Below are 26,226 nucleotides of genomic sequence, written 5' to 3'. Positions count from 1 at the left end.
TATATATATATATATATGGCATATATATATATATATATATATATATATATATATATAATACCACCTTTCCTTTTTCTTTTTTTTTTTTTTTCCTTTCCCTCCAAATTTCTTCAAATTTCTAGAATTTTCTTCAAATAATAAAAGATGAATAATATGATCACATGTCATCTAATCCCACATATATATATATATATATCTCAAGCCTCCATGTGGCCATGGCCCACCTTACTCTCATTTCATGAAATTTTTAAATTTTTCCTTAATGCTTCCTTCCGACAAAATCATAAACCATTTGTCGTAAAACAAAGTCAAGAGGTAACCTTGTCCATAACTTTTCGCAACCGACTTAAAATATTCCGACGTGCGAAATGCGAGATGTAACATCCTTCCCCCCTTTAGAACATTCGTCCTCGAATGTTCAACTTAGTCGTACGGGGTCTCATAAGCACCTTGGGGGAGCTCCCTTTTTATAGTTATTGCTGTCCTTCATACCATCTCTTAGGCCACCCAATACCATTCTCTTGTCATACTCTTTTTTCTTCATACACATCCATTTTCTAATGCATTCGAGTCTCAAGACTTCTCCGCTTTCCCTTTTATATACTTTATTGTTGGTTTGATCTTGTAACTTATTATCCATTGGTAGCCCGGACGCCTACCAAACACATTATCGTATCAACCGTTTTTCCCACTTTTGCATTTCTCTTTCCCACCCGGGAATTATCCATTATGCTACCTTTACGTGTCTTATGTACCTCTGTATCGTTCAAAACACACTACCCTTACATAGCCCTTTTCTCATTTTCAAAACGTATTTTTATCCGTATCATCCCAATCATTTTCAGCATTTTTATCCGTTTCTTGTCTCATAACCATTATCCTATCCTTTTTATGGTCCTCGTAACATTCATCATAACCTATTACTACACTATTGTCTTGTTTTTTATTCCTTTCTTTCTATAACTCCTAGTCTCTCACAATCCTGTCCTTATGACGCTCCACATACTCTAATCTCTCTTAGACTACTCCGATTTCTTATTCGCCCCTTATGTCTGAATTTGTAGGATTTTCAGAAAACTTCCCAGGGGGGTCACCCATCCTCCCACTTTAGCACGCTTAACCTCGGGGCCTTAGTGGAGTTCGGTGCTTTAATGCTGATATAATCGCGTCCACTCCCTCGTATGTCCTTTACTACATAATCTGGAGCCGGTCAAACTTTTACGATTCCGAGGCATTTTCGTAACACGTCCTTTCTTGTACAATTACTATTTTACCCTTTTTGGTCTTCCATATCACCTTCACAAATTCTTATCATTCAAATCGTACACCGCAAATGCTAACAATACCTTGCAGGCATATGGCTACATATCACCTTCTAGCCATCCAAAACTTTCTCGTTTCGTATAACGTAACAAATATTTTCGTACTTACTCTTATACCCTTTCCATATCGTTTTACTTGCTTCCTTCCGTCGTATGTAAGGCTTACATATGGAACTTCATTTTCTTCTATGACTTGGCTCTATCGCACGATCTATGACCGAAAGAAGGTCAACAATTCCTAGATGCCCCGTAGCCTCCTGTTTATAAATGTGGCGCGCTTCACACCATAAACAGGACTCTACCGGACACGACTTTGCAGACAACCCCTAGGACGGCACTCGCTTCGATACCACTTTGTCACACCCCACCTTACTAGGGTGTGATGGGCACCCGACCCTCATCCGAGAGCCGAGCGAACCCTCGACTATCGCAACACTTTTTTTTTCAAATCTCTCGAAAATGATAAAATAATGGAGATTTTCAAAAGAAATAACATAATGACATCTTTTAAATTACAAAAATTGTAATTATACAAAATTACTACAACACATATAACAATACTACGGCTTATGGAGCCGCTCACAACCGACATCTTATGCCACGACCCCGTCCGCAAAGTCTCTAACATGACTCCAACATCATATCACGAACAAACTCGACTCGGCAGCCCTCCGGGAGAAATGGAGCTTGCCATCTCCGCTGGAACATCTTCTATAATAACTTCAGCTCATCTGGGAGTACCTGCGGGGCATGAAACGCAGCCCCCGAAGAAAGGGGGTCAGTACGGAATATGTACCGAGTACGTAAGGCATGCAACACAGAGAAACAAAACTATAACTGAAACGTATTTAACTATCGTACATACGTTACTCAAAATAGCAAACGCTTACCTCCCGTACGCAATTCATACATACCGTTTCATATGCTAAAAAGTGTACGTAAAATAAATGAATCAACCAAAGATATACCAAAATGCTTATTTTGCAATCACCGATCGCATGTCCGAAGAGGTGCGGAAAATACGTAACGCACGGGTGATGTCACATGTCGACGGAGTTCAAATGTATATAATATTCGTATAGAATCATACATCGACGAATGCCGAACATACGGAATATTCGTATTGTATCATATAACGGACAAACTACGAACATACGAATGTTCGATACGACATATATATATCGGACGAATACGAAATGCACGGAATGCTCGATGATATTATATACCGCATATGCATAAAACGTGTCCCGCCCTCTCGATAAGGGACTCGGTGAATAGGATCATATATAGCGGACTCATATGTCATATATGCAAATAACGTGTCCCGGCCCTTTTTGTTAAGGGACTCGGTAATGTAGAATCATGCGGATCGAATCCCGTACCAAATATACATAACGTGTCCCGCCCTCTCTCGCGGGTCTCGGTGGATAATATCAAATGCCATCCCGGCCGCCATCCCCGTATCATCATAAACATACACGGATAACGTGTCCCGCCCGCAAGTACGAGGGACTCGGTGAATAATGCAGAAGTACGCACGAGATCATGTCCCGCCCGGACTCGTGAATCGAATCATACCGTAAAGTACGCACGAGAACATAACATGCCCCGGCCCGGACTCGATGAAAGATACATTAAGCCATGCACGAGCGAGTCGTGAGAAACCATATGCACATAAATCCGTACTCGATGAATACGTACACTTACCAACATATGAAGATCCGTAGAAGCAAGTTTCGGTCCTTCCGAATTAGCATCGAAAGTTATGGACATTTGAAGCGCGAAACCTCTTCGGACTTTTCAAGCGATCCAGATCGTGTATGAAGAACATTAAAGCTCACGAGAGAATGTTCATATCAAAATACTTGTATCAAATACTTATGTCACCACACTTATATCCGAATACTTATATCGAATTTCCATTTCGAATATTTACATCGAGTGCTTATATCGAAATATTCATATCAAGTCATTCGTGTTGAAGTGTTTATGTCCGGATAGTCAAACCAAAATGCTCATATCCGAGTTACCAGATACTTATATTAAATTCAGAACGAAAGTCAAAGGTTCCCTTAGTTATCTTACGGACATAAGGCAAATAGAACAGTACACTTAGGTCTCGGGGAAATGTGGGCCCACCTCGGGTCAAGTCGGGTAACGAACATAAAAACATGGTCATTATATCTCATTAGCTTATCCTCGAAGATTTCAAAGCATTCCACTTTCGTTTTCAAAAGTTACGGACGTTTGGACATTTCTTTACAATAAAGCGTAACTTAGTAAGTTCAATTCTATTGAATGAATAGTAACTAAATTCAACCTCGGACTTCTAGAATTGGAGTAGTCCCCGAAGCACGTATTCAAGCTTATTACATCTAGGACATGCCAAAGAAAGAAAGGGTAAGCCTTACATACCTTTTCCGCTCCTTAAGCTTCTCCAAATCCCAGCTCCAAGTTTGCCAAAAGCTGCAATTTGGTCACATTTACCAAATATCAACCATAAAGCTATAAGAATTCACTCTTAACCAACACTTGTCTTAATCTTCCAAATAAGTTCACTTATTTTCTCGCCGAGATTTCGGCAAAGACCTCCCCCGTAAATACACCGTCCCGAGAATTATGGCTCGGCCCAAATCACAACACCCAAACCAACAATCACAATAACAATATCGATAGGTAATTCATAACGATATCCAAACCAACATCCAATCTTACCCAAAACCTTCCAAATTAATGAATACGACAACAATGCATTCCTTTCTTTCAAATTCATAAACTATGTCATCAATTCCATACGTTAGCAACAATATTTTCATCAAGACAAGAAGCCACATTAAAATCACATTGAGAAAACAAAAAATCAGCCCACACGACATTACAACTTCAACACAAGTCATTAAACTTTCATTCTCACTACATAATCCGCAACAAACAACTACTAAATACAACATAAAATTAGTTCACCATGCTCCCTCCAAAACAGCCCCTACACGGCCACACACACACACATTCATGGCTTTTCATCCATTTCAACACATTTACATTTTCTACAACGTCCACAACAACACACCAAACACTAAATAAAATTAGTTCAACATCCTTCACAACCACACACACACGGCTACACTACATATTCCATAACTTTATGAACTTCATTCATTTTTACATATCACAACATGCATATACACCTATAAAACATGTAAAGGAGGATTGACTCTCACCTTCTCCTTTCAATTGAATCCTTCTTTCGCCTTTTGTAGCCATAACATCAACGGATGATTTTCTTGTTCCAACAACCACTCCACGTCGACGAGAGCCTTTCAATTAGTAGGAAAACATGAAGAAGATATTTTTCCATGACCAAACAAAGAAGGCGGTGTTCGACTCGGGCCACCCATGGCCTCTCTCCCTCTCCTTCTTTCTCCTCTCTTCTTGCCTTGATCTCTCTAGAACTCCAAATGAAGAACTTGTGTCTTCTTTACTCATCCTCCATATATATATATAAGTGGTGGCACATGCCATGCACATGGCCGGCCACCTTGTCCTCTTTTTTTTTTTTTTTTTTTTTTTTTTTTCCAAATTTTCTTCAAAATTTCTAGAATTTTCTTTAAATAATAAAAGATGAATTTCATGCTCAAATTTTTCATAATCATCTAATTCCATACATATATATATATATCTCAAGCCTCCATGTGGCCATGGCCCACCTTACTCTCATTTCATGAAATTTTTAAATTTTTTTCCATAATGCATTCTTAGTCCCAAATCTTTCCTTAATGCTTCCTTCCAACAAAATCATAAACCATTTGTCGTAAAACAAAGTATGATAACTTCCGTTGGGATCCGGGTCGGGCTATATCGCATTTTGAAACCTACACCCCCAAACATCTCGGTTGTCATTTTCATAAGCAAGATGTTACTAATGAAAACCATGTTTTCAAGTACGGATTCATTTTTGTTTCTTATGACATCTGCCACCCGTAAAAATTTGGACTCAGATCATTTTCACATATTGCGGTGACTGTCTCAAATCTGGTATCGACTGTATCGTTATCCTCATACAAAGCTTAAGGTATACCAGTTCAGAACTACATCACTTATAGTCAAAAATACCCAAATGTGGATTGCACATCAAAGTGCAATATCATATTCCTTTCATGATGACTACTAACCTCTGTGTCCAGAATTACAACATTTAGTCAGAATATTCAAGTTAACTACTGCACATTCAAGTTCGGAGCCTTTTCTCATGACTACCACTATCTTTGAACCATGATTACGTTAACTTGAAATAAACTGCAGTAGCGACCCTAAATTTTGATGTAGGAATCACATCCGAATTTCAACGATTGTGGACATCAACCTCAGAATTATGCTACCTATTTTTTGATATATATATATGGATGACGACTCAGCCCCTTCAAAGACGTAGTCGTTTAATCCATATCGTCATCTTGAGGAATGAAGCCAACCTCGATGGCAAGACTGACACCTTCCTTTTTTGACTCCGGGGAAGAAAACCCGCCCGTTGACAGGGTTCACATCTTCCAAAAGGACTAGACTCGATTGTGAATACGGCATTTCAATACTGATATCAACGTGTCATCTTAAATTTTTAGATTTTTATGACGTCTACTCAGTCAATGTATCAAGGCAAGCCATGCGACGTCTAGGTCGGGGTCTCAATACCTTGACACAATACCGTTTAGCGGAGACCAGGCTTTTGGTACCGTGATTATATCTTTCAGTTAGTCTTAAAATTTTCTTTTGTAAAATCATGCTCTGCGAAATGAACAAACTTATCAGCGTAAAGCAAACTTTACTTAGGGAGGATTTTGTTACCCTATCGTATGCTCTTCTTTGCCGCCTTCCTCGAAATTTCTTCTTCACTTGGCTTGTTGTCGTTATCCTGTTTTAAACATTATAGCGAACAAGTTAGTGTAAAACATCCATGCTTGTTTGTTTCTGCGTCCATGCGAAAAATTTGTCAGTCCCTATATGGTCGACCGCTCTCCCTGCGCATGGACTTCTTCCGTTCACACTTTGGTAGGAAAGGATGCTCATTTTCCTTAAAAATCTTTAAAGGATGCTCATTTTCCTTAAAAATCTTTTATTCTCTAGCAAATTTTGAAAAGCGACGATTTTTGAAAATATATGCATATTTTTGGTACATTATATACGTTTCAAAAATAATATATTTTATATACGCCCTTTTAATGTCATGACATTAGTTACTCAAGCAAGGCCTTCCGTCTCTTCTTCTCCTTCTTGATCACCTTTGTGAAATTTTCGAATCCCTTTCGAAAATTTTGCCCCAGTTTGTATACATCTTTATACCAACTCGAATTTTGCTATGTCGAAGGAATTTTTGAGACCTTCTCAAAAATTTTGCCCCAGTGTAAGTGTAGACTTGTCAATTCTAGACTTTATCGCGCTTGAGGAATTTTTTAGATCATTTTCAAAAATTTTACCCCAGTATAGAAGTTTTAATCAGTTCGTTCCTTTGAACTAATATATTTAAAGAATTTTTGAGGTCCTCTCAAAAATTCTGCCCCAGTTTCCTTGTGAGGTTGCCTTTATCTTTCCCTTGCTAGATCAATTCTGAGGTTTCCTAAGGTTTATTGGGAATTTTGTTTGGAATGACCGAGCTCGGGAGAGCGCCTACGTATCCCGTTTCGGGAATCAGGTCGAAACGTAGTTCAGGGTAAAGTGTATTGGAATTTTTTGGTGAGACCGAACTCAAAAGAGCGCCTACGTATCCCAAAATGGAAATCAGGTCATAACGTAGTTCAAACATGGTTTTGGATTTGGTTTTTTCTAAAAATGCAAAATTACAAGCAAAGGAAACGTAATTAAAGCAATATAAACTATAAAACTCTGAATCTTCGCAGTCGTCTTCTTCTTCACACGTAGTATCTCTTGATGGCATCTGAATTTATTGCTCTTGGCCACTCCTGACTATCCATTTCAGCAAGTACCACTGCTCCTCCTGATAATACCTTTCGCACCATATAGGGCCCTTGCCAGTGTGGTGCGAAGTTTCCTTTGTATTCTTCTTGGTTTGAGAATATTCGTTTGAGCACCAATTGCCTAATTTGAAACACCCTAGCTCTCACATGCTTGTTGAAAGCTCGCGCCATTCTTTGTTAGTACAATTGACCGTGGCAAACAGTAATCATTCGTTTTTCATCTATCAAAGCCAGTTGCTCATATCTCTTGCGGATCCATTCCTCATCATCCAACTCAGCTTCCTGTATTATTCGAAGTGAAGGGATTTATACCTCGACTGGTATTCTGCTGCCCATACACCAACAAAATGGAGTGGCCCCGATTGAAGTTCGCGAATAGTGTGATATCCCAACAATGCATAAGGCGCTTGTTCGCTTGCCGCCTTGTAGTTATCAATCATCTTTCTGAGGATCTTCTCGATGTTTTTGTTAGCGGCTTCTACAGCCCCATTCATTTGTGGTCGGTATGCGATTGAATTTCGGTGAGTGATTCGAAACTGCGCACATATTTCCTTTATCAAGTGGCTGTTCAAGTTAGCCCTATTGTCTGTTATGATTGATTCTGGATACCAAATCGGCATATAATGTTATTACGCACAAAATTCGCAACTACTTTCTTAGTTACCGATGCATAAGATGCCGCTTCTACCCACTTGGTGAAGTAGTCTATGGCAACCAAAATGAAGCAAAGGTTTGTTTGACGCAACTGGCTCAATTGGTCCTATGACATTCATGCCCCAAGGGGCGAATGGCCAAGGTGATGTCATGGCATTCAGTTCTGTCAGAGGAACCTTTATCAAATCTCCATGAATTTGGCACTTGTGGCATTTTTGGACGAATTTGCTACAATCGTTCTTCATGGTCATCCAGTAATAACCTGTTCTTAGGATTTTCTTTGCTAGCACGAACCTATTCATGTGAGGTCCACAGGTTCTGGCATGTACTTCTTCAATCAATCTTGTAGCTTCAACAGAGTCAACACATCTAAACAACCCCAAATCTGGGGTTCTTTTGCACGGGACATTCTTGCTGACGAAGAAACCATTCGCTAACTTCCTGATAGTCTTCTTCTGATTTAAGGTGATTCCTTCAGGATACTCTCCTTTCTCCAAGTACACTTTGATGTCAATGTACCAAGGTTTTCCATCAGTCTCTGCCTCTACAAAAGCACAGTGGGCTGGTTGATCTCTGATTTTAACTTTGACAGGATCAATGTATCTACTATCGGGATGCTGAATCATGAATGCTATTGTTGCCAATGCATCAAAGAAACTCATTTTGGGTTCTTGGTATGTGATTGAACTTGACTTCTTGGAACCGATCTACCAATCTTTGCACAAGTCTAACATACGGTATGACCTTTTCATTCTTGCTGGCCCACTCTCCTCAAACTTGATGAATCAACAAATCTGAATCGCCAATTACCTGAAGGTTTTGCATATCCATGTCGAGGGATAAACGTAGCCCGAAAACACATGCTTCGTATTCAGCCATGTTGTTGGTGTAAGTGAAGCTCAACTTGGTTGCCACTGGATAATATTGTCCTGATTCTGAAAACAAAACAGCTCCGATTGCCAATACTTTAAAGTTGACCGCTCCATCAATGTATACTTTCCAGCCTAATTCGTCTTCTTTTTCTTCGCCCTCAATTGTCATGATTTATTCATTCGGGAAGTAAGTCCACAGAGGTACGGGATTGTCATCTACAGGGCTTCCTGCCAGTAGATCTGCCAATGCTTGCCCTTTAACTTCCTTCTGTGCGATGTATTGAATATCGAACTCACTTAATAGCATTTGCCATTTGGCCAATTTCCCTATGGGCATTGGCTGGCGAAAGATGTACCTTAAAGGGTCCATTCTTGAGATCAAATAAGTCGTGTATGCGGCCATATAATTCCTTAACTTATGAGACACCAAAGTCAGAGCGCAACACGTCTTTTCCACTAAGGAATATCTGGATTCGTAGAGTGTGAACTTCTTACCGATGTAATAGATAGCCCTCTTTTTCTTGCCTGTTTCATCATTTTGTGCCAATAGGCACCCAAAAGCATTTTCTGATACTAACATGTACAACAGAAAAGGACTTCCCAGCCGTGGCGGGACCAAAATGGGTGGATTTGACAGGTATCTTTTGATTGTGTCAAAGGCTTTCTGACAGTCTTCCGTCCATTTAGTTGGAGCATCTTTCTTGAGGAGTTTAAGGATTAGTTCTATGGTTACTGTAGACTAGGCGATGAAGCGTCCAATGTAATTCAACCTTCCTAAGAAACTCATGACCTCTTTCTTTGTTCTTGGCGGTGGGAGTTCTTGGATTTCTTTGTTCTTAGTGGGATCCATTTCGATACCACAATGACAGACTATGAATCCTAGTAATTTTCTAGCAGGCACTCCAAATGCGCATTTTGCAGGGTTCAACTTCAAATCGTACTTGCGGAATCTATCAAAGAATATTCTTAAATGTTCAAGGTGGTCCTCACCTACTCGGGATTTGATAACAACGTCATCCACATACACCTCAATCTCTCTATGCATCATATCATGAAAGATGGCGGTCATCGCCCTCATGTAAGTAGCGCCGGCATTCTTGAGCCCAAAAGGCATTACCCGGTAATGATACACTCCCCATGGTGTGATGAATGCCGTCTTTTGAGCATCTTCTTCATCCATCAATATTTGATGATAGCCCGCGTAACAATCCACAAAAGATTGCAACTCATTCTTGGCGCAGTTATCAATGAGTATTTGAATGTTCGGGAGTGGGAAATTATCCTTTGGGCTAGCACGGTTAAGATCACGGTAGTCCACACAAATCCTTATTTTCCCATATTTCTTTGGTACAGGGACTATGTTGGCTAACCATGTCAGGTACGGTGTCACCTCAACAACTCCCGACTGAATCTGTTTCTCTACTTCTTCTTTAATTCGGATGCTGACGTCAGACTTAGGCTGCCTGATTTTTTGTTTTACCACGAAAAATCCTTCAAGGATTGGCAACCTATGGGCAAAAATTTTCATGCTCAAACTCGGCATATCGGCATATGACCAAGCGAAAACATCCTCATATTCTTTCAACAAGCTCTGATACCCTTCTTTCTCAGTTTCTATCAAATGCACACTTATTCTAGTTTCCCGAACCGACTCTTCATTTCCTAGATTAACTGCCTCTATTTCCTCTAGGTTCGGCATTGGTCTGCTCTCGTACTCCTCTTCGACATCTATCAACCTTTCTGACACGGTTATCACTTTTTCTTAATCGTCGTTTTGTTCGTCGTCATTTTTACTTGTTTCGTAACATGTTATGACATTATTTGTGGCCTCTGTATTATTACTGTAAAACAAAATAGTACGGTTATTAACCTTATAAAAGCAATTTCAATTACATATTTGTATAATTATACATACATATATATATATATATATATACAGTTATATAGGTGAAGTAAAATGATTTTGTCTTATTGTAAACTTTGAGGCGTTTTCATTAAAATTTTAAAAAGAGAGATACACTGTGGTCCTAACTCGGAATGGAACATCGAGCCACTTCCGTTATTTAACAACACGTAATAAGAAAACATGAAAAGGCGACAAGCCGGGCCTCAAAGCCGACTTTCGCTGTTTTTTCTGAAAATGAGCATTCTTTCTACCGCAGAGTGAACAACGGGGTAGAAGTCCATCCACTTGTTGTTTCCCCTGGCTCAGCATGGCGAATCTCTAATGCTTTAAAACATTCTTCAATGATGACTGCACATTCCTCTTCCCAAAATAACGTCCTTAAACCCTCTTCTGGATCTTTGTTGTTGTGACTCAATGGGCAGGCTGTGAAGGATTGGTATAGATGAGGGAACGGCTTTCTCATTTCAACGGGACCTCTCGGCCCATATTCTGCTTCTTCCTTTTCTGCCTCACAGGGCTCATATAGGACCCCAAATCAATATTTTCCACTTTTAATACTCACTGGTTCTTTGATTCCCTGTAAGTTCTTTCCTAGACCTTTCTCGGGCTCAAACCCTCTCTTTAACATCGTCGTAGCAACCATTTTGTAGAGCGGTGGCATAGGGATATCTTCATCATCTCCCCTACGATCTTTCATGGCTAGCTCAACAAAGGTGGAATTCAGCACCAACTGGCGAATCCTTTATGACTGGGACGAAGTTGTCCGGATAGTTATGAACACTTTCTTTACCATAAATCATGACTTCTTGATCATCCCATATGAATTTGAGAGACTGGTGCAACGAAGATGCTACAACTCCAGCGGCGTGTAACCAGGGTCGTCCCAATAATAAGTTGTAGCTTGTTTTGATATCCATGATGACGAACTCCACTACAAACTCTGCGGGACCCATTTGTATGTGTAGATCTATTTCTCCAATTGGGTCACTGATTGCGCCATCATAAGCTTTTACATTTGTTCGACTCTGACGGATTTTGCCAACATCGTACTCTAGTTGTTTCAAAGTCGTCACAGGGCATACATTCAACCCAACCCCTCCATCAATCAGCACTTGAGGGATAATCTTGTCGCGGCATTTGAATGTTATGTGCAAGGCTTTATTGTGGGACTTACCTTCCCTTGGTAGTTCATCATCAGAAAATGATAGCCTATGCGCTCGTACAACATACCCCACGATCTCAGCCAACGTTTCACTCGTAGTCTCGGCGGGCACTTGGACTTCATCCAAAGCTTTCATCAAGGCCAAGAGATATTGAGACGAACTGAGTAATAATGACATTACTGATATGGTGCTCAACAATCGAATAATCCTTGACTGGCATTTGCCTTCAAAAGTTTTCAGCTTCGCCTTCAGTGATTGGTCTTTTCTGAGGGTTTTCCCGAAGTGGCACTTCGATCACAGGCTCTTCTGGAGCATAACACCTTCCAGACCTGGTCATACCCTGAACCACAACGGCTATCTATTTTCCTTTATTGACAATTGTCAGATGCGGTGGCTTGATCACAAAGGGTGCATTCTCAACTGGTCCTAATGTTTTGAGTATGAACAGCTCGTTCTGAATTCGAGCGATTATTAAGGGATATTTGAGCACGAAGGGCTCTTTCTTGGCTATAGCAAATGTCTCAGCTTTCTTTGTCAAAGGGCTTAACACTTATTTTATCTCTTGTAAAGACAACGAGGCGAAGGTGCTTTCTAACCCTTCAATATCTGGGCGAATTATCACAAGGCTCTCCTCCCATTCATCACCTTTTTCTATCATGTGAATTTGGTTCCCTTCATGCTTTGGGAGCGGATTTGTGTCCACATTTAGAGGCAGTGGTTCCAGGATAAGCTCATGATTGTCAATCATATCTTGTAGTTTGTGTTTTAAGTTTATGCAATATTCAGTGGTGTGGCCAACTTGGTTAGAATGATAGGTGCAAGTGAAATCTGGCCTTTACCATCGATCCGTAGGATTTACAGGTTTTGGTGGAACAGCATTCATTCGCCCGGCGTCTCTTAGTTTGGCAAACAAACTGGCCCTTGATTCAGGTAAAGGGGTGAATACCCTCATAGGTTTCTTTTGGGGTGCCTCATAGTTTGCTGGGGAAGGCTGGTTTTGGAAAGTCTGGTTTTACGGAGCTTGGTTATTGGGTGCTGGCTTTCGATAATTTGGTCGTGGAGCTCGGTTGTTAGGTGCTGGTATTTGATAATTTGGTTGTGGAGTTTGGTAGCCAGGTTGTGCTAGCACGCAGACATTGGGCTATATTGGGGTGAAGTGGTCATATAGTTGGTTGGTGGAGGTGATTGGTAGTTATCTTGACTTTTGTGGGTTATCTCCTTTCCTCGACTTTTTGGGCTAGTAGGTCTAGAAACATAAGCTATATCTTCTCTCTTCTTTTTGCCACCTACAGTGCCAGACGCACCTGATCTATTTAGTACGCTAACAATCCTGCCGGCCTTGAGGCCATCTTCAATATCTTCCCCAACGGCGACTAAATCTATAAAGGAACTCCCTTTCACAGTTATCATTTTGTCAAAACAATCAGCTTCTTGGTACCAAATGAATGCTGCTACAAGCTCAGCTTCAGTCATAGGTGGTTGCACACGTGCCGCCTCGTCTCTCCAGTGATTGGCATATTCTCTGTAGGTTTCAGTCAATTTTTGATGAATTTTCTCCAATGAGAAGCGATCAGGCACATTTTCCACATTGAAGCGGAATCTTTCCATGAATGAACTTGCCATCTCTTCCCATGTCTTTCATCGACTGATGTCTTGAGAGATAAACCATTCCATGGCTGTTCCCGACAAGCTTTGACTAAATAACCTCATGAGCAAAGCTTCATTTCCAACCAATCGGTCGCAATAAGCACTCAAGTGTGCTCTGGGGCTGCCCGACCCATTAAAGTGATCAAATTTAGGAATTTTGAAGCCTTCTGGCAGACCCAGGTCTGGATGTATGCATAAATCGGAGTATCTTAGCCCTTCTTTCTTTTTAGAGCCATGTTCTAGCTCAGCAATTTTCTTCCTCATTTCTTTCTCGATTTTATCTATTCTTGCCACAAATAACATTTCCATGTTCTCCAGTTTTGGTGAAGAGTTAATATGGGTGACATGGTCTTGAAAAGTGACATTGGGTTGTACGGGATGGATCACAGGAGCTCTGCGTTGCCCGAGGGGCTTGATAAGAATTTGTGTTTATAGTGTGAGCTGGTGTTTGAAAAGCTGGTGTTTGGTGGGAGGAACTCCCCACATGGGTGGTTTTTCGGCACAGTGGAGTTTGAAAAGTAGCTCTAGTCTGGGTTTTTGGGAAATGCTAAGGAATTGGTAAGTCCAAATTTGGGGAAGTAGGTGGAGGTCTTCTAGCCTCAGCATTAGTAGCATTTTCCTCTTTGGCCCTTAGGCGGGCTGCTTCTTCTCTAGCTTCAGCCAACTGCCTCATATGCAGATTAACAGCCTCTTCCAAAGGCATTCCAGCTATGTCAGTTGTTGGGGTACCCTCGACTAAGGCAGTTCTGTTTGGTGGCGAAGCTTCAGCATGTTTTCTTCTTAAGGGTTTAAGGACGCTGCGGCAGCTTTTGATCGAGTAATTGTTGCCAGCGAATCGACCCCTGTCTATAAGGGAAAACAACTTAAAATCTCCCAAGTTAGCGTTAAATTTAAGCACGAAACACAAGATATCACATTGTTTGTAGTTTATAGCACATAGATTCATATATTTTGTTTCAACTCTTGACTGATTCACATTCCAAGGGTATTTTGGTCTTTTTGTGTTTTTAGGAATATTGATTTTTGGTAAATGGTCTTCATGGTTGATTTGCTTCTACCCGTTCTGTACCAACGGGGATTTTTAATTTTTATTATAAAAAGACCGAGTCTTAAATAGACTGCCTACGTATCCTACCAAAGGGAAATAAGGTCCATCCGTACTTCTTATTTTTTTTTTAAAATAAAGTCCACTAGGCATTTTGGCGCCTAGGGCTACTTTTATAAATTTTTCTCAAAACAAATTCCAAAAGCTCTTTACAAATGTAGCCAAAAGGCTAATAATAATAGCAAAATAAACTAATGTCCAAATTAAGACTTATAGCTTGTCTTAACTTGATACTACAAATTGCCAAAGAATTAACTAGTAAAAAATTGAAAATTGAAATGAAAAAAGTAATACTGAGCAGCTGATGATCAAATTAAGACCAAAAAACTGCTACTTTGAATCTGCAACTGAATTCTTGCAAATATAGCCAAAATTGCTCTTGACCAAAGATACTGCATTTAGTGTAATAATCTTGCCTGCTGGACTGCTCCATGAATATCAGCATTATACTTGTGTGAATCAATCTCTGCAAACCTGAAGTGTAACCTGCTCCTACTAAAAAATTCCTATCCATACTAAAGTCACTACACTTTCTATCTATTAGTACTTCCTCAGTAGGAATGAGTACATAGTACTGATACCACCCACTAAACAAGACCAATAAATAAATCATGTGTGCTCTAGTAGCAATTCTCAACAAAGCAGCAATTTTGCATTCTGCATATTTCCTTGGACCTTTGCATAATACTATGAACCAACATGCCCCACCAAACTTGAATGTGGTGCAAGACCTCATGCTCTTTTCCATTTTCGCTTCAAACCTGCAGACTAATACTAATCTGCCTTTGAACCAAATGAAACCCAAACTTGTCCTCGTGTAGCTACTGCACCAAACCTGTTCTATCCATGCTGCAACTTTTAAATCCTGCAAAACAAGAAAACCAGCAAGACTATTACAATTGCAGTCTGCAAGTTTCTTTGTGGGTTTGCTGCTTAATAATCCCATATCATTTCCTATGTAAGTAGGATCAACAGGATATATTAAGTACTGACTGTTAAGCATCAAATCATTTCCAAGAGTGAGAGGATCATTGACACAAAAGGAGTATGCCAATCCAAAGCTGCAGCTGCAAATATAGTTTTTTGCAGCCTGTGTTTTCAAGTTCCATTTTAGAAAAGTACCTGCAAAAAAGAAAAGACTGTTAGTGAAAAAATATATCACCATGTTCTCCTCCAACAGGATTTGAGCATGATGATAATGTATTCTTTACAATCTAGCACTAAACCTCAGCCTTCTTTGCATAAACACCAGAACTTTCCCTTTTTTCATGCAACTGTGCCAATTCACTGTTGCACATCTGCAAGTCCCAATCACCACACCATTAACTAGCATCCACCAGCATTTTTGCAAAGCCATTCTAACATGGTGCTGGTGGTATCATGAAACTGTTTCATTATCATCCCAACACCAACAGGATTCTTCATGTAAGTGTGCCAATCCCAGCCAAGTACGTTACACCTAACCAGACCCATTACACCGACCAGTCTTGCATTATACACCAAACCATCTGCTAACTCCTCAAAGCAGCAGCTGAATTTTACGCATTGTTTGTCCACCAAATTTGAGCAAACAAAAAAATGCACCTTTCCATTTCTCAGCAGTTCAAGCAAATGATCATTTATTAGCAACCAAATATGCAACATCCCATTTCCTACCTGAGCAGGATCCATGATATACCTTTTCATATTTCCACCACCAAAAACCAAAAAAAAAACAGTTTTCCACATAATTCCCATTTTACCCCTGGTTGCTGTTTTAGAGCTGAAATTCGTTACATCAGTTCATCACCATACTCTCCTCCACAAAGCCTTGAGTATGATGATACAGCTTACACAGAAATGGTTTTTTTCTATGCTACCCGAAACTTAGTTTTTCTATCCTGACCAGGCCATATGTAGGCTTCCCACGTATCCCTAACGAGACATCAGGTCGGCGTGGTTCCGTTTACATAAAAAGCGAAAGGGATATTCCATCTTATTGAAATCAGTAAAGGGATACTTATGTTTTCTCTACCCAACCATACTAAGCAGGTCCTCATTGTCTTCTTCATCTTCATCTTCTATCCTTGTCTTTCCGCGACAATCTAAACATGGCCTTCATTCACGAGGCGTTCCAGTTCAAGCTTGAAATCCATACGTTTCTCGATGTCGTGGCCAGGGTGGCCGTGATGATACACGCAAACCCTCTCTTCTGGACGACCCTGATAGGTTTGTGGCACAGCTTTTATCTTCTTCATGCTACACAGTAAGGAGTGGATCCTGGCATATAACTCCTTGAACTTAAAGAAGTCGCTCCTCCAAAACCTAACCTTCAATATCTTTTCTGGATGATTTCTTCCTTGGTCATGGGTCAGGAAAGAGTGGGACCCCCATAGTTGGCTAATTCTCCCTTGGTCAATCCATTGGATAAGCTTCCTTTCCAATGCTCCACACTCATTGGTCGTATGTCTATGCTACACAGTAGGGAGTGGATCCTGACATATGACTCCTTAAACTTAAAGAAGTCGCTCCTCCAGAACCTAACCTTCAATATCTTTTCTGGATGATTTCTTCCTTGGTCAGGGGTCAGGAAAGAGTGGGGGCCCATAATTGGCTAATTCTCTCTTGATCAATCCATTGGATAAGTTTCCTTTCCAATGCTCCACACTTATTGGTTGTATGTCCTGACTGACTTCGGTGGTAGAGGCATCTTCTGTAAATCATAGAAGGAGCGCATGGTGGCAACAAATTTGGGCTTTACGCGTACACTCCAAATCTCCCCAAAGTCTCCAAGAGTTCTTGTTTAGACAACTCTACTGGTGTACCGCAATTGTGCGATCTTGTGCCTTTAAGAACAATTGTGCACGAAACTGGAGGCTCCTCGAGCTGAGATCCGCGCGGGTCTCCGTAGGCTTTCAGATTTGGGATAAGTAGTTCGTCGTCTCCATATGGTATGGGGTCAAGCCCTTCTTGTTGACTGAGTGGGACATAACTCCCAAGTGGTGCTTTAGGTGTCTTTCCCTATTTTACCCGATTGCCAGGGTGTTGCTTTGTTAATTCCTTTACATAAGCTAGGAGAGTTTCTGCTTCTTTCATTTTCTCATTGGCTGCCTTAGTGGTTTGTACAGTCTCTTTCATTCTAGCAGTGGCTAGGGTCATTCTATCGGCTCATTGTCGGTTTTTCTCACTTGTCGGTTCCATGTTCTCGTCGTCACTAACTAGGTTGACGTAAGGAGAAGTTGCATTCATGCTGTTCGGAGTCTCCATTTCCTATTAGCATATCAACCTTTAAAAAGTGGAGCTAAATTTGTTTTAAGGGTTATTTCCTTGGATTTCTTTTGGGTAGTGATCGGAATGTGGACCAATCAAGAGTTTCAACAAACTATATGATTTTCACACAAAGCAGTTATATCAAGTAAGTATTTAGATAATATATAATTCGCTTTCCTATACCTCGTTGCTCCGAGGCTACTAGCGTATGAAGCAAAATTGTGCTATATGTAAAACAAATGTATTGTTCCCAAAAAATAAAAATCCCAGTGCTTTTCATTAATAGTATTTTCCCAAGTGGGATTACAAGGCTTTAAAAATAAATGCAATAATCAGAAGAAGTCCATTCCACGGACATAAATCTACTCTCTATCATCTCGCGTCTTCTTGGCCCTTCAAAAGGCTGTCTGAATGGCTACATGGGCTGGCATCAATGTTGTCCCGATCCATTGACCCTTCTGATCGTCAGTCAACGACGTCCCTGTATCTATGGCTTCCTTAACAAAAGTGTCGAGCCATTCCAAGCTCTTCAATGAGGCATCTGCCTTGTCTGTTAGACACTTAATTATCTCTTAGTCATATTTTGTTTTTTCTTGATCATCTATTTCTCTTCCTTCTATTCGTCATTTCATTCTTCTAACCTGAGTTGCATTCGCAGCTTCCCTATCCCTAGGGAATTTGTACAGATACGGTCCTGGGGGCAGCAGTACCAGCTAGCTCATCCCTCAGCCACTCGTAGTAGTTTTCATCATGACTTGGATTGTTTGGATCTTCATCCAACTGATCTTCCTTTATCACATTCATCCAATCTTTTTGAGCATCTTTTATGCCTTCGATGCGACCTTCTTCATAATTTCGTACAAATTCTCCCATATTACCCACATTCGGAATAACCTGTCTCATGCCAAACTGTCTAAGTACTCTTAATGGTGCGTAGGGTCTGATTCCCCTACCCATAACCGGTAAATATGGACGCCTACGGCTCTTAACGCAAACTGTCTTGGAATGAAAATCATGTACCCTCCACCTGATATGTTCTTCTTTTAGTCTGGAAAAGATGTGAGCCCATCCCTTTTTATTTTGAACCCCACAAGGCATAGCAGCGACTCCCAAATCATCCTCTCTCAGGGCCGGATCTCGGCGGGTAGATAAACTGCCTTTATTCAAATGCTTAAGTATCCACCATCGGACTATGAGGTTGCAACCCTAGAAATAATAATAACTGTCGCGGCATTTTCCCAAAGCTCGAAATATATCTGATAAGACAATAGGGATGATGTCAAAATATTTGACAAGCCCATTCGTTGTAACTCCCCTAAAGACAGCATGGGCAACAAAGACAACTCGGGTGTCAATAGCTAAGGAGGCATTTAGTGGAAATACCATGGTTCCCAGTAGACAGGTGATAAAGGTTAGTGTTTGGTTAGCTTCCCAAGACTGGAGTGAGGAAAACTCAAGGATGTGGTTCTTTTACCCCTGTTTGGATGAGTACCTCCCATATAACTCTCTAGAGGCTATAATGGGTCCCTGTGCCAAATCGGCTTTGTTGACAGCAAACATGTCTTTGATATCTTTTGGGGAAGGTTTGTGAGGGATAAGGATAATTTGAGCTAATTTATTTTTGGATCTGCAAGCACTTCCTACGCTTTCCAAGACATCTCTTCTAAAGTGGGAGTCATCTCTATCTCTCCAAATCTAAACACCATTCTGTCGTTATCCCAATAACCAGTGATAATCTCTGGCAGACAGGGATCCCCAGTCATATCCATCAACGAAGGTAGATGCCCTATACAACCCTTTATCTCTTTCTTCTGATCATTAGTCAAACCTCCCTACCATATCACTAAACCCGGTGGGGGGCCCACAACCATATCAAACTGCACATCAGGAGACATCTACGAGACAGAACACTGTTAGTTCCCCGCCCCCAGGAACAAAGAATTTATTTCACACATGGTACAATAATGCTTCTAAATAGCAAATAGTGGGATGTAGTGTCTTTAGGTTTTTACACCATCTGAACACAGCAAGGTATCTTTCCTGTCCGAGATACCCAAAGGTCCGAGATACCCAATATCCAAACCTATGGTCGGTATGCATTATATCAATAGGATTTGGTTTCGCTCTACGCTAATTATTCTTGAGTGGTTTTTCAAGAAAATGACATAGGTTACCCAAGCGGACAAACTGGGGATGGGCTCTCTAAGGCTGTGGGAAGACTGCATGCGCACTCGACCTTACAGACCTCCAAAGAATATATCAAAAGGTTTTTTAGTAAAGGTATGACCACAGCTCATCCTGTGTCGTCATCCTTAAATAAAATGTGAAATAAATGCCAGGAGTGGCAGAGTATGCATACATGAATGACAGTTATATTTTGCGAAAATTTAAACACATAAACAGTTTATATCACTTAGACAATTTATATCATACAAAGCATACAGATTATTGAAACCCTTATGGTTAGAACCTTAAATTGTCCCCAGCGGAGTCGCCATCTGCGGCGGGTCGATATTTTTTCCGATTCGCATTTGCACTTGCCTCATTTAAAAGGAAAGTGTCCCGCGAAAGTACGGTTGTTAATCATACCGGAAAAATGAAAAATATACCTCTACGTAATGGTACTCTAAATGGATATTGTTTTAGAGTCACCACCTAATTTTTAGGAAATTAGGAAAATCAATTCGAAAAGGGTTCATTTAAAACGGTTAAATTTTAAAAGAAACCTAATCTAACCAAAGTATGGGTAAGGGTTCTGGTGATCCCCCGGAGAAGGTGTTAGGCACCCCGATATTAAAGATCCGTAAAATACGGTTGACCTACGGGTTTCAGTAGTATGCCTTTATATATATGAGTTATTTACAGTGAAAAAATTGTTTTAGCTTATATTCCCGCAGCGAAAGATTTTAGTCATTCATACAAAATATGTTATATTTCAAGAAACGAAAGTGGTAAAATTTTGCCCAAAATTGGGCGTTTGGGCATCGGACTAGAACACCTAGGTTAAAATCCGAAGGTGTTTAACCTAAGTAGAACTACTACATAAGTCCAAAAAAATAGTTTTTTTAGGACTTTTATAAAATCATTTTTAGGCATACTATTATTATCCATATTTTAATCATATTTTTTTTATTTAGATTCTTTAGTCTTTTAATCCAATATCGGTCCAAGGTCATTTTGTGTTCATTTGTCCAAATTGTCCATAGATACGGTCCCAATTTGTCTTGTAATGTCCATAAAATTTATCAAGTCTTTTTTGTCCAAAAATTATGATTTAAGTTTGAGAATATATCCATTTTCTTTCCCACAAGTCCGTTTTAGTCTCCAAAAATCATTTTACACGCCAATTATTATCAAAAATTATTTTTTATCACTTAAATGATTTTTAGCAACTCTAATTCCATGACAATTTTTAAAGGGTTCCAACAAACATATAATAATAAATAAACAATGTAAAGTAGGGAGTTGGGCCTACCAAGCCCAACAGAAAAATAAAATAACGCAATTGACTTATTCCGCTCCAAGTTATGCTCCAATACATATGCTCGTCCATGGTTGAGGTTGACTCGATCTAAATGGAGTTGGTGGGCCTCGTTGGACCCACCAACAAATGGGGATTTATAAAATAGAGAGGTATGACATATATTAATCTTAGGACATAAATTTAATTACACAACCACAAATATGAAATTACAAAGCAATTGGGCCCTAATAACTAAATAAAAGGGGAAGGGTCATTTTATGCAAAAGGACATAAAAAAAAGGATCCCGTGAACTCAACGCTCAGGCCTAAGACTGGCCTAATTCTCAAGTGAACACATGTGCTTGTATTTTTTCTAAGTGTTGGAACATCAATATACCAATATACTAGGTGATATACAAATATGTAGAGAGCAAAACCCCCTAAAAGAGGCATACCCTCTACATATATTTGCTATAGATTGAGTATTTCTCAAGTTTTTCCCTCAGATTATTCAAGAAATCTACCCAGAAATGACATTAACTTTCTAAAGAATACCCAGAAACCAGACAGTGATACAGGCAAATGAATAGACCAAGTTTTAGACATGCAATTCAATAGCACACAAGTGACTGAAGGTCTGCAGTTTAGGCTAACAAATAAGCATCTTAAACACAATGTATTACATAGATTTTGAGGTTAAACAAATACTTAAGTTCCAAGATTAAAACAGTATAGAATAGGGTCAATTTTCAATCAACAAGAGTCTTCAACTTTCCAGTCTTAAGGGAGTAGAAATGCATGTTAAGAAAATATAGTACATGAGCACAATTTCAGTCCAAAACTTAGTCCACTCGAGGAAAATTACGGACAAAATAAGCACACAGGTTTCATGTTTTCAAACAACAATTTCCAAACTGTTTCTCAAGGTTTAAACTCACACAGCTCCTTATTGTTAACTTAAAGTGAGTCATTTTACAGGCTAGTGCAGTTTTGAAGTATCAGGCGGGGAAAAACCACAAAAAACCAGTAGTTATGGCTAATAATACAACTAAGAAGGAAAGCAGGAGATGCATTATGGTCTAGCAGGTTTCCCTAATCAAATGGTCATGTCAAAATCAAACAAGGTCCAAGAGATGCTCCATATCACAGAGGGTTTAAAACCAATTAGCCATATCAAGCAAACTGGAGAGGGATCAGTTTAAGCAATAACAGGAAAGGCAACTTCCATTTTTCAAGGAAGAAGGCTCACAATCTTATCTTTCAAAGTGCCTCTAGCAATCAGTTTTTTAGCCTGAACAACAAATCATGAACTTTACAGTTATCATTTTCAAGTGTTTAGCTTTCCAAGTAAGTTTTCAGTCTCTAAATATGATAAAACAGCCAAGTATAGGTGAGGAAAATCAATATATAGTCAGCCAAGTAACACATGCACACACAGAGTTCCTTCTTCTCTTTTTCCAAGTCAATTTTGAGTTTTCAAAACCAAATGCAATGCCTTTTTAAGCTCACAGAGAAACTTCATGGTTTTATAAAGAGAATCCAAGTAAATGAGAAGCTGAATCTCCACAGAATCCACTAAACACTACATATAATGCTAAACAATTTTTCTGGTCAAGAACCAGTTTTTCAGACTAAGTTTTGACATTGTGAAGGAACTTCATACAAGTAGAAGGTCAAAATAAGCAATCAATTGAGTTCGAACACACACAGTTTCACCAAAGAGATCTAAGACCCTACTTTTAAAAGTTTTAGTAACTTGCTACTCAAATAACTTAGTGACCAATAACATACAAAACAGGTTTAATGATCTTAACTTCAATAGTTAATTCAGGTTCCATTTCAACACTTAACAAAAATCATAAGGAAACAGTCTTTGCATAGGAAAGGATTTCACTCAGTTTTAAGTTTCCAGACTTGGAAAAATAAGCAAAACTGCAAATTGTAGCACAATTTCCAATCACATTGTTCTATAATAGGTCCATTCCTTATGATTTTTAGTCTTAAGAGCCTTGTTCAGCAAATAGCAAACTTCAGTTTTAGACAAATAAGTTCAAGACAGTGTCAAGTTACAAGCTAATGCCAATTTCAATGCAATGTATGTGTTCCAAACCAAATGGATCACAATGATCCTAAACAATTCCTTAATAAACACAGTTTAGTCTAAAAGTAAATTTTGAGGCAAGTTCACTCATTACAGATCACATAGCCACACAATTTTGCACAAAATTGCACTGGTTCCCACAAAATCTAAGGAAAGAACTCGTAAAGGATACATGATCCTATTCTAGGTCATAAAGGTATACATAACTGAACACACACTAGATTACACAAAAAAAACAAAAAACAAAAAAAACAAGGTGGGCAAATGCACCCTTTGAGACTGTTTGTAAGCAAGGAGAGACAAAATTGAAACTCAAAGAAAGATATTACACATTTTTGAAGTTATTTTCTACTTAAGATGTCCAGTAATTCAATTTCCAGAAAAAAGAAAAAAAATCCAAGTGTTTTGAAGTCTCTATGAAGACAAACAGTTCTGCACACTTAGAACACATAGAGAAAGGGAAAACAACCTTTACAAATTCTGAAGTTGCATATCAACTATGATACTGATTTGAACCTTTTACACTTACTTTTAGAAAACATGATTCATTTTTTAATTTTGTTATAACTTAGGTGATTCCAAACAAAGCAAGTACCAAAACAAAAAGCATTTCTGGCCTATGTTATCACTTGAGCTTTTCAAAAGTTCTAGATGAGAACAAATACAAGTCTGCATAGACTGATAAGAATATAGTTTAGCAAAGAAGGTACCAATTTTATGATTAGCACCACTTAGTTAATTCCAGGGTCTCAGAACTTCTACAAACCATACTCAATACTGATATCAACCTAATAACACTTAGGTCCTAACTAAGTTCAAAAACAACAAGATTATGACACAGAAAACATATTCAGTGATTTCAAAGGCTAAAACAGTGTCAAGATAACACTTCATACTCTCAATCAATACAAAAGGCCATAAGAGACAAGCCAGCAGATTCTTATTCCAGGATATCAATAAAACAGTAATGTAGAACAAAAACAGACCCTATATTCATCTAAAACTATTTCCAAAGCAAGAATCCTTCAAAACACCTCATGCCATCACTCATAGCCATATTATAACTCAAAATCTATAAGTCCAAACTTCCATAGTCTAGAAAACTAACAGAGCAGTACATATAGAGGTTCCAAATAACTCCTTTTAAATCAAATAGCCATTTTTTAATTTTGAACTATGTTAAACAACACTAAAGCATTCAAACAATCCCATTATCTTATTTAACACACCTAAACAGTTTCAAAAGTCAAATAGCACAACATGATTCAATCAATATAAATGGCAATATAAACTATAAAAAAAAAATACAGAATAAAATAGGCTTAAAATGGTAGTATTACCTTTTTGTAGGGCAACCAAAAGATCAAAATGAGAGGGATTGGATCACAAACTTCCAAGACCTTTCAAAGAAACTCTTGTTTTGAATTTTATTCTATATGGTAGTATATATATATATATATAAGTATATATATATATATATATATATATATATATATATATATATATATATAGTCTCAAATGTTCTTCCTTTTTTCTTTACATAGGTAGTATCTCTAAGAATATATAAGGGATGAAAGGTATATATGGTTTTTTACCATTTAGGATATTCTATTTTTTTCGAAAAAAAGAAAGCCCCTCTCAAATGGCTATCTCCTTCTATTTATAACAGTAGCCAAATAGGGTTTTTGGGAAAATCATGGGAAAAACCCATCTCAACAGATTCCCCTCCCCCACCCCCCCCCCCCCCATTTCAACCTAATTCGAAAATAAATTTTAAATTTCCATAACAACTCATCAAATTCCTCAACTTGACTAAATTGAATGTACTACTCCCCAATCATAAAACAACACCTATCATAAAAATATAACCAATTTTATCCTAAAATTCAAATAAAATCAAATAAATACTAGGATAGTACACTTAGTCACCAATAAGACAAAAGAACCAATACATCCAACGTATACATTGTACAAATAGGATAGAAATCCTAAAATAGTACCCGAATCATTCAAATCTCTTGGGAGATTACCCTAGGTCCTTTGTTTATAGTACGTGGTGCACAAGTTGGCTAGGAACTCTTGGTTCCGCCCATGGCAACCACGTACTCAAAGAACCTCAGCAACATCCCCATTAATCGACTTGATTCGAGCCCAACTAATCACGAAATCACAAAATTAAAACTGGGAATGATGATAAGACAAGCCAAAGGGTAAAAACCCTCAAAAATCCGGCCAAAAATGGTCGTGGATAGCTATGGAGGTGGAACCCTAGAAATCGCCTGAAAAGAGAAAGGGAGGGTCGGGCCAAGGAAATGAAAAGTGGGGGGGGGGGTTTGCTTTTACAAACTTTCATTCCCCCCCCCCCCTTTTTTTAAACATACACCCCTTAAGTTTTTATTTTTTATTTTTAAAAAAGATTAATTTAACCCCCCTCTTAATTTAAATCAAATAATGACTAAGTAATATAAACACATATATAACTAAATGAAATAGTTATTTTAGGCTAATTTAAAATTTAAAACTCCCAAATTTAAAATATTAGCTTCAAAACGAGCCTAATATTGATATAGTTTCGGAGAATATGTAAAGATGTGAAAAATGCGGTCAAAACGAGCCGTAACTCATACGTCATCTTTAATTATCAATTTTTACGAATTAGACGGAGCGGGATACGTATTTTCTTTTTGAATTATATTTATGAAAGTAAATAACTCATAATTTCTTGTAATTGTTAATTTTTAGGAAAATAATAATTAAACGTCAATCTTTGCAATT

This window comes from Lycium ferocissimum, chromosome 4 (assembly GCF_029784015.1).
Source record: "Lycium ferocissimum isolate CSIRO_LF1 chromosome 4, AGI_CSIRO_Lferr_CH_V1, whole genome shotgun sequence".
Lineage (NCBI taxonomy): Eukaryota > Viridiplantae > Streptophyta > Magnoliopsida > Solanales > Solanaceae > Lycium > Lycium ferocissimum.
Note: the sequence above shows the minus strand (reverse complement) of the source record.